The following is a 10,200-nucleotide window of genomic DNA, read 5'->3' on the forward strand; positions in this document are numbered from 1 at the left end:
CCCAGTGGTTAGGGCATCCATCTACCACATGGGAGGTCAGCGGTAAAAGCCCCGGGCCTCCTTGACCCGTGTGGAGCTGGCCCATGCGCAGTGCTGATGCGCGCAAGGAGTGCCGTGCTACACAGGGGTGACCCCCGCGTAGGGGAGCCCCACGCGCAAGGAGAGCCACCCAGCGCGAAGGAGGGAGCAGCCTGCCGAGGAATGGCGCCGCCCACACTTCCCGTGCCGTGCCGCTGACGACAACAGAAGCGGACAAGCAACAAGACACAGCAAAAAGACACAGAAAACAGACAACCGGGGAAGGGGAGGGGAATTAAATAAATAAAAATAAATCTTTAAAAAAAAAAAGTCTAATACTCAGAGAAAACAATTTCTATTTTTTTTTTAAAGATTTATTTATTAATTTTTCTCCCCTTCTCCCCCACCCCCACCCCGGTTGTCTGTTCTGTCTATTTGCTGCATCATCTTCTTTATCCGCTTCTGCTGTTGTCAGAGGCACAGGAAACTGTGTTTCTTTTTGTTGCGTCATCTTGTTGTGTCAGCTCTCCATCTGTGTGGCACCATTCCTGGGCAGGCTGCACTTTCTTTCACACTGGGCAGCTCCCCTTATGGGGTGCACTCCTTGTGCGTGGGGCTCCCTTACACGGGGGACATCCCTGCGTGGCACAGCACTCCATGTGCGCATCAGCACTGTGCATGGGCCAGCTCCACACGGGCCAAGGAGGTCCGGGGTTTGAACTGCGGACCCCCCATGTGGTAGACGGACGCCCTAACCACTGGGCCAAGTCTGAATCCAACAATTACTATTATTTCTACAAAAACAGCAAATCAACAACTACAAAAACTGAACAAACTGCAAATTAACTAGTTGAGTTCAGTACATCAGGTAATTGAAATCACAGGGCTTTAAGCTTGAGAGAGGCAGATACCTGCAAGCAGAAAGAGTACCTAAACATTAGTTTACCTGGGGGAGATATCAGCAGTTTACCTAGGGGAGATGTCAGCAGATGGGATTTACACTAATAGAAGATCACACTAGCATTTGTAATCAATTTCTTAAGACAGTGTGATCAAGGCATAAGACCAACAGCCACATGTCTAGAAGGATTCACCCAGCATTAGGGAGAATTGGCACCATGTTTTCCCCTTCCTGGTGGTGCTGCCTGGGGGAGAGGAAGGGCAGCCTCTGCTGAAAAGTGCACAGACCCACCTCCCCAGCTCCACTGCAGATGAAATAATCTGATGGGGGCAATCACCATGGCCTTTATCCTACAGGGGAAATCCCATAGAAACTGGGAGGGATTAGATTCTACTTCCCAAACTCTCTCACCGCCTCCTCTGCCTTCCCTCAGGAAAAAAAATGTTTTCCGCAGGACAGGCACTGAGTCACAGAAGACACTGAGGGAAGGAAAACCATTCCAGTTGTTTGAGGGAAGAGATGGGAAAAGCAACACTCTCCCCTCAGGAACAGGAACCTGTGCTAATTCCTCAACTGCCCGCTGAGGAGGAGGGCCAGGGACATAGGGACTTTCAGCTGGGAGAGCTGAAAGGGGGAACGCTCTCTGCAGAGGGCACAAAAAAAATCCCAAGTCAAAAAGGCAGAAAAAAACAAGTTATCAGTAGTAGAAACTAACATTTTGGTGGCCAGAGCAGAAAAAAATCAACTCAGGTAGACATGGCAACAACAACCTCCATGTCAGGTCTGGCCGACTCAGACAACCCCACAGTAAAGCTTAGCAGAAGGTGGGGGTGATCACATTGAAGCAGCAATAAAGGAATGAACATTACAATTAATAATAACATAAAAACGATATAACAATATCTACTCTCTAACACAACATATCTAGCTTTCTACAAAATTTTTAGAGTAAATCAAAAAGCAAGAAAGAATTCTTCACAACTACTCAAATGAGACTAATATGTGATCCAGATACAGGAATTAAAATAAAAAATATATATATATATATTTTTAAAGATTTTTTATTTATTTCTCTCCCCTTCCCCCCCAGCCCCAGTTGTCTGTTCTCTGTGTCTATTTGCTGCGTGTTCTTTGTCCGCTTCTGTTGTTGTTAACGGCACGGGAATTTCTGTTTCTTTTTGTTGCGTCATCTTGTTGCATCTGTTCTCCGTGTGCACAGTGCCATTCTAGGGCAGGCTGCACTTCCTTTTGCACTGGATGGTTCTCCTTGTGCGTGCGGCTCCTCTACCCAGGGGACACCCCTGCATGGCACGGCACTCCTTGTGCGCATCAGCAAAGCACATGGGCCAGCCTCCCACGGGTCAAGGAGGCCTGGGGTTTGAACCACGGACCTCCCACGTGGTAGACGGACGCCCTAACCACTGGGCCAATTCTGCTTCCCAAAATAAAAATATATAAACAAGGAATTTAATGCACTATGATTAATATGCTGATGTTCTTTTTGTTTTTTATTTTTTTTAACAGATAACACAAAACATGTGAATCCAGTGGCAATGTCACTGCCATTTTTCAGGTGAACAAACTCCGAGCAGAATAGAGGAGCTGTGTGCTCTGCTGAAGAGCTCATCCCTGGTGAGAAGTCCCAGCATCTGGGCCTGGGCTCCCCACTAAGACTGCTCCCATGAACCAGCAAAAGCACATCTTGTGACATTCTGAGTTAGGCTTCAGAAGCCCTCTCTCAATACTGGTGTGATTTTGCTGCATTCCAATCTTTACTTAAAGAGCATATAGATTTTCAGGGTTCGTGTTGACTAATTTGTCAGAGTCTCTGATATTTCACATGTCATTATCTCTCTCTTGCTCCTTCTGCAAGATGCCTTCATTTGTTTATTTGCAACAGCTTTATTGAGATATAAATTACATGCAATAAATTGCATATATTTATTATTTCCAGTTTGGTAAGTAATCACGTATGTGCATACCCATTAAACATACATTCTTAATTCCTACCTCCAATTCATTCTCACTTCCTACTCTGTCCAAAGACATCAACTGATATTGATTTTTGTTTGTTCTTATTTAGTCTCCATCTTTGAGAATTTATAAAAATTGAATTGTACAGTATATACTTTTGTTAAGTTTTAATCTCTGTACTTATTTGGGATTGCACCCTTTTTAGTGGCTATGAGGCATTCATTGATGTTGTTGCTGAGTGCTTTTCTAATGGTTTCTTAGAACACCAGGTATTTATGTATTTACCTGTACATGATTACTTGGAAAGTTTCCAGTTTTGAGCTTTTACAGAAAAAGCTACTGCAAAGGTTTATTATATAAAAATCTGAAAAAAACGTTTCATGCATTAGATGATTGTTGTAACTGTATGCTGTTTACAAGAAAACCAATATAAATTTAAGAGCTGCAAAGGGGAAAAAGCAAAATTTGAATAGAAAAGAAGAAAGAAGGAAAAAAGAGAAAGAGGGAAAAGAGAAAGAGAAGAAAGAAAGAAAGAAAGAAGAATGAAAGAAAGAAAGAAAGAAAGAAAGAAAGAAAGAAAGAAAGAAAGAAAGAAAGAAAGAAAGAAAGAAAGAAAGAAAGAAAGAAAAAGAGAGACAGACCTTGAAACCATGGACAAAAAGAAAGCATCAGTATATTTGATACTTTTATCTTGCACTGCTATAGCAATTTCATTACAGGCCAAGGAGAAAATAAAACTACCATATTGAATAAATTACTAAAACTTTTCTACTTTTAATAGTATTTTCCATTTGATAGATTTATGGTCATGTCCTGTTCAAAAAGACAAGATTCTTACCATATTTTAAATATTATTATAGGTTGCCACTGAAAGAAAAAATTTACATTGTCACTGAACATCAAGGTTGAAAATCTGTCCTGCATGAAAAATAAACCTAAAAATCATGTGAATAAAAGAAAAAACATTATTATATTAGAGAACTTCAAAGATAAAGTCCTCACAATGTGCCATCTAAATGTGGATACTTGTTCTGCTTGGAGTTGCTTAGATGTAGGGTTTCCTTGCTTCTGCCCTTGTCACTCTTATTCTGCATTTTTAACCAACAGTATTCATTAAGGCAAACATATTCTTTTCTGAAGAGGTCTTAAGCAAATTGTGGACAAATTGCAAACTTTTAGCATTAAAAGAGGTTAAACACATACATAGCCTTGAGTAATATAGATTAAGTATCTTTTTTCTTGGACTAGTGAGAAGAAAAGGTGAACAATGTCAAAAAGTTTAAAATTCAGCACACAAGCCATTCCTAACAGTGCTTCTGTACCTTTAAGCTCTTAACAGTATAGAATTTATGTAAATGCAATAAGGAATTCAAGCTTGGCATTCCACCCAAGCATGATTTTAAACTATATATACAGAAAGGAGATGATAAATACAAAATTAGAAGGATCCTTCTGTGTTTCCTTATAGATTTGAAAATTGACAAACATTTTAAAAATTTATTTTTATTGTCTTTTTTAAAGATACATTGAGCACACAAAATGTTACATTAAAAAATATACGAGATTCCCATATACCCCACTCTCCCCCCCACACACACTCCTCCCACAGCAACAACCTCTTTCATCTATGTGGCACATTCATTGCATTTGATGAATACATTTTGGAGCGTGGCTACACAGCATGGATTATAGTTTACATTGTAGTTTACATTCTTCACCAGCCCATTCAGAAGAGTTATGGCAGGATATATCATGTCCTGCATCTGTCCTTGCAATATCACTCAGGACAACTCCAAGTCCCAAAAATGCCCCCATATCACACTTCTTCCTCTCCCTGCCCTTGGCAAGTCCCATGGCCACTGTCTCCACATCAATAATACAATTTCTTCCATTGCTAGAATCACAATAGTTCTATAGTTGAATACCAGTAAGTCTACTCTAATCCATATTTTATTCCTCCATCCTATGGACCCTGAGATGGTGATGTCCACTTCACCTCTAAATCAAGAGGAGGCTTAGATCCCACATGGCTGAAGGGTGGGATTCTCCTGCTTGCAGCTATAGATTTTCTCAGTTCCCTGGTGTGGTGATTGACCATCCTCAGCTCCTGAGCTGACCTAAGTCCAATGAACCAGAGAGTATGTATTGCAACTCTGCCAAGGTTCAGGGCCCAGCTGGCACATGATCAGTCCAGAGATTCAAGTCTCCTGAGCATACACCAAACCCAGCACCAACCACAGGTTCAGTACAAGTGACAGAAGAGGCATGTGTAGAAAGGTTACATCTGAGTCCAATTCCATCATACTCAGGAGCACAAATTCCAAAGTAAGGCCCACTGGCAAGGCACTGAACTCCAGACCCATCTGCCATGACCATAGGACCAGGGTGTCTCTGTAGCCTTCAGAAGCACCTAGGTTTTATCTACTTTGGCTGTCCTGGGATCCTGCTGATCTGTGCCTAAGTGCGACCCCTATGATGACACTCCGACTCATTTTGAAGTCTCTTAGCCACATAAACTCATTTGTCTTTACCATTTCCCCCTTTTATTCAAGGTCTTTTTCTAGATGCATCACCATCTGGTGCTTGGTAGTACTCCCTCAGCACCAGGGAGGTTCATCCGTGGGAGTCATGTCCCATGCTGGGGGAAAGGTAATGCATTTACATGCTGAGTTTGGCTTAGAAAGTGGTCATATTTGAGCATTATGGAGACTCCCAGGAGGTAACTCTTTTTTTTTTAAAGATTTATTTATTTGTTTCTCTCCCCTTCTCCCCACCCTGGTTGTCTGCTCTCTGTGTCTATCTGCTGCATCATCTTTGTCCGCTTCTGTTGTCAGTGGCACAGGAATCTGTGTTTCTTTTTGTTGCGTCATCTTGTGTCAGCTCTCTGTGTGTGTGGCACCATTCCTGGGCAGGCTGCACTTTCTTTCACACTGGGTGGCTCTCCTTACAGGGCACACTCCTTTCATGTGGGGCTCCCCTATGCAGGACCCCTGCGTGGCACAGCACTCCTTGCATGCATCAGCACTGTGCATGGGCCAGCTTCACGTGTGTCAAGGAGGCCCGGGGTCTGAACCTTGTGGTCCATGTGGTAGACAGATGCTCTAACAACTGGGCCAAGTCCACCACCAGGAGGTAACTCTTAGGCACCCTGCAGCTCTAGGCCTAGTTGAAATTTCCAGCACACAGGCTCATAAGCATAGTCATCAGTATCAAGGACGCATCATTGGACCATCCTTCTTCTTGCCCTTGCACTTGGACGATTGTTGCTGTTCCATTGGAGACTGTGACAGAACTCCCCAGGGTGGGAACTCAGCACTTCCTCAGTTGTCATGTGTAATTCTACCCACTATGACAATACCCAACAAACATCTTAACATATCTATATACCCTATATGCATGCCCTGGAGAACTCCCTCCCACCCATGCATCCCCCTTCAGTGACACCCCACACCAATGCTCCTCCCCTGCCATAGTTCAACCCCTCTTGTGTTCCAAAACTTCTTAAAAAATGAAGCCTAATATATTGCCAAATTCAATTAGTAGGAAAATGAAATAGTAATGATAGGTTTAAAGATTAGAAGTGGAATACATAGTAATTTAGGAAAACTAAAATAAAGTAAAAAGTAAATTGGGGTATTAAAAAATGAAAAATATCATAAAACTTTATTTAACATTTTGTCTTTCATCACTGTAATAGGTGTTGCCCTGTATGTATAGTGACAAGGCAATCTCTTCCATTTCTTCCTCAGTGTCTATATCCTTAAAAAATTTTTTTTAAATTATGTCTTCAAGAAGGTTTTGGTCACAGTAAAGTCACATATGAAATATAGGGGACTCCCGTATGCCCACCATCAAACCCTTATCTCCCTTCTCCAACAATGATCTTTTTACATGTGAATGTTACATTTGCTACAACTGGTGTACAAATATTGAAACATGGGCTACTAACCATGGTTACATTATGGTTTACATTTTCGACTGTACACTTTTAAAAATTTTTGGTTACATTATGGTTTACATTTTAAACTATACACTTTTATAAAATTTTCATGATATTTATCATGACCTGTGCCCATCATTGAAGGATCATGCAGAACACTTCCATTGTCCCCCAGTTACCCCCTTTTCCAGCTATTCTATTCCTCTCTCCCTCTCCCCTCAGGGTCCATGGTGACAACCAAGCTTCACTGCTTGAAGGACAAGATTCATAGATACTTGCAGCAACACTGAGGGTGTGACACACTAGTCTGTCCTCCCCCATTGAGAGCCACCCATGCTCTCAAGAGACACCCTTTCCTCTGTTTGAGGACATCAGTCCTCCCCAGGATGGGGGTACAACACTTTCCCACTCATTGTATGTGTCTCCACCCACTGATATAACACAATATGACAAGATGAACACTCACACACTCCCTAGAAGCCTGCCTCAGGTGCACCTTGTGCCAGATGCCCCCTGTCAAACACCTTAAATCAGTATCCTTTCCTTATATTTTCTAAAGAGTTTTGTCAACATTTTAGTTTCAACCACATACCTGACAATCTTCCATGTTCACCTGCTGCCCTCAACCCTCCGCCCAATTCCTTGGACCATCGGACCTATCCTCCCAACCCTAGCCCCCCTCAAGCCTGCAAAGCCCCACACAATAGTATCCCCGACTTATCCCTTCACTGCACAACTACTTACCTCCATATTATCATAGATTTCACCCACGTAGGCATCAGCTGACAACCTTCCTCTCCCCTGCAATCTCCTGTAAGCCTATCATCCAGTCCCTAGTTCTCTGAGACAGAGATTTGCTTAATTTGCTTGATTTGCTTAATTCATATCAGAAAGGTCATGTAGTAGTTGTCCTTCAATGCTTAGCTTGCCTCACTCAACATAAAGTTCTCAAGATTTATCCATGTTATTCCATGTGTTAGTACTGTATTCCTTCTTACAGCTAAGTAGTATTCCATTGCATGTATAAACTACATTTTGTTTATCCACTCATCTGTTGATGAGTATTTGGGTTGATTCCAACTTTTGGCAATAGTGAATAATGCCGCTATGAACATTGGTGTGCATATATCAGTTCATGGCCTTGTTTTCAGTTCTTCTGGATATATACCCAGCAGTGGAATTGCTGGGTCATATGGCAAATCTATAGCTAGTTTTTTTAGGAACTGCCAAACTGTCCTCCAGAATGGCGGCATCCTTCTACATTTCCACCAGCAGTGGATGGATAGGAACCATCCTATCCAACACTTGTAGTCTTCTGTTTTTTTAATAGCCACCAGTCTAATGGGAGTAAGATGATATCTCGTTGTAGTTTTGGTTGGCATTTCCTTAATAGCAAGTGATGTTGAGTATCTTTTCATGTGCTTTTTAGCCATTTGAATTTCTTCTTTGGAGAAGCATCTGTTCAAATCTCTTGCACATTTTTTAAATGGGTTGTCTTTTTTTTTTCAAGATATAGGATTTCTATATAAATGCTGGATATTAAGCTCCTATCAGATATATGGTTACCAAATATTTTCTCTCATTGGGTAGGCTGTCTTTTCACTTTCTTGATAAACTCTTTTGAGGTGAAAAAGGCTTTAATTTTGAGGAAGTCCCATTTATTTATTTTATTTTTTATAGCTTGTGCTTTGGAAGTGAAGTTCATGAAGACATTTCCTATTTCAACGTCCTGTAGATGCTTCCCTACATGAAAATTGACAATTTGAGGACAACTCTATGATAGTAAACATTAGGTAATAACAGGTGTTGGGAAATCTAGCTACAACAAACTGATTTAAAATATTCAAGATGGCATGGTAGTGTTTTATACAATTCAGTTCATAGTCAAGGGCACAAGACAACACTTGACAAAAATAATCACATCAATTTACCTAGAAATCAAACACAAATAGGTATGAATACAATCTCCAAAATCTGTGTTTTCAAGTGCATAGTAACCATTTACTCAAAATTATACCAGAATTTGGAGGATTAAAGTCTTCTGTGACATAAAGCCATTTTGAATAGTTTCATATCTCTGATGGGCAAGAGAGAAGGTGAAAGAACAAGTGAGTAGAACCACGGGCAGCTAGACAGTAAAAACAGACTCAGCATCAGCCTCCCCTGGCCTTCTGTCCTCCCTGACCACATGCATGCACCACCTAGTAGCAGCATGCTGAAGGCCAATTTTAAAGCCATTTGTCTCATTAATCTTAAAGACTCCTTGAATTTTTTATAATTGTTTTGTTGTTTAAATAAATGCCTCTTCTATATTGAAAGCAGTCTTAGCAGAAGTTTCCATGAAGATAAGCCCAAGTTCTTGTGCAAAGCTCCATCTGCTGCACCTCTGTAATATGACCTTGTGATGGAATGAAAGGATTCCTGCCCTGCTGTATACCGTATTTGAAGTTTTATCTGTTTTCCATCAATTGTTATCATTAGAGCACAGAACTCTACACCAATTGTAAGGCCATGCACTGGCTCAAACCTCTGGTCTGTAAACTGTAGCAGTAAGCATGATTTACCAACACCTGTGTCGCCTAAAGTACCTGAAGAGATAAGCATACCCCATGGCCAGGGCCGCCTGGTGCTAGGGCACAGGGCTCCTCCTCCTGCTGCTGCTACTCCCGCACACCTCTCACCCTCGCACCACACCCTCCAAACTCCAGGCCCTGCCCACCGCCGCCAGCTGCCTTGAATGAGGGGCCACGGAGGAGGTGGACAAACTGACACCTGCAGAGCCTACTCTATCAGTATCAATTTCGGGCAAAGTAGAGTTCCCCAAGTTAAGATTACTAGTAATAGAAATAGAAAGTACATAGTAAAAAGGGAGTCCACTCTCCAAAACCCAGTTGATGAAACTGGTCATTGAAATAGATGAATCATGTCTTCAACATCCCACCCTCTGTAATTGTTTAATAACTAGGAATTTAATAAAGACAGCCAAGGATAATATGAACAGTATTTTCAACCTTCTTGATCCAATCTCATATCATAGAATAGTCAACGAAAAACCCACATAATATAAAAGCTATCCCTCCCCAGAAGTGATTAGGAGTTAAGGTAGATAAATGCAATGTGGTGTCCTAGAATGGGTCTTTGTACAACAAAAAAAGCATATTGGTGATGTGACCTGGCAAACCCACTTCTAGGTACATTATATACATACTAGGATTAAAAACAGGGTCTCAAACAGGTATTTGCACAAAAATGTTCACAGCGGCATTTTTAACAATTGCCAAAACGTGCAAATAACTCTGTGTCCATCAACATGTGAGTGGATAATCATTACTTGATAAACACATATACTAGAGTATTTTTAAACTTT

At 41.4% G+C, this 10,200-nt stretch overlaps 1 pseudogene; it reads right to left on the reverse strand.

Moving 5' to 3' along the window:
* Positions 1-8,986: 8,986 nt before the first annotated feature.
* LOC111759041 (ras-related protein Rab-2A pseudogene) lies at positions 8,987-9,444 on the reverse strand (annotated as a pseudogene).
* Between the last annotated feature and the right edge of the window lie 756 nt (positions 9,445-10,200).

The sequence above is a fragment of the Dasypus novemcinctus genome, chromosome 28, assembly GCF_030445035.2.
Source record: "Dasypus novemcinctus isolate mDasNov1 chromosome 28, mDasNov1.1.hap2, whole genome shotgun sequence".
Classification (NCBI taxonomy): Eukaryota; Metazoa; Chordata; class Mammalia; order Cingulata; family Dasypodidae; genus Dasypus; species Dasypus novemcinctus.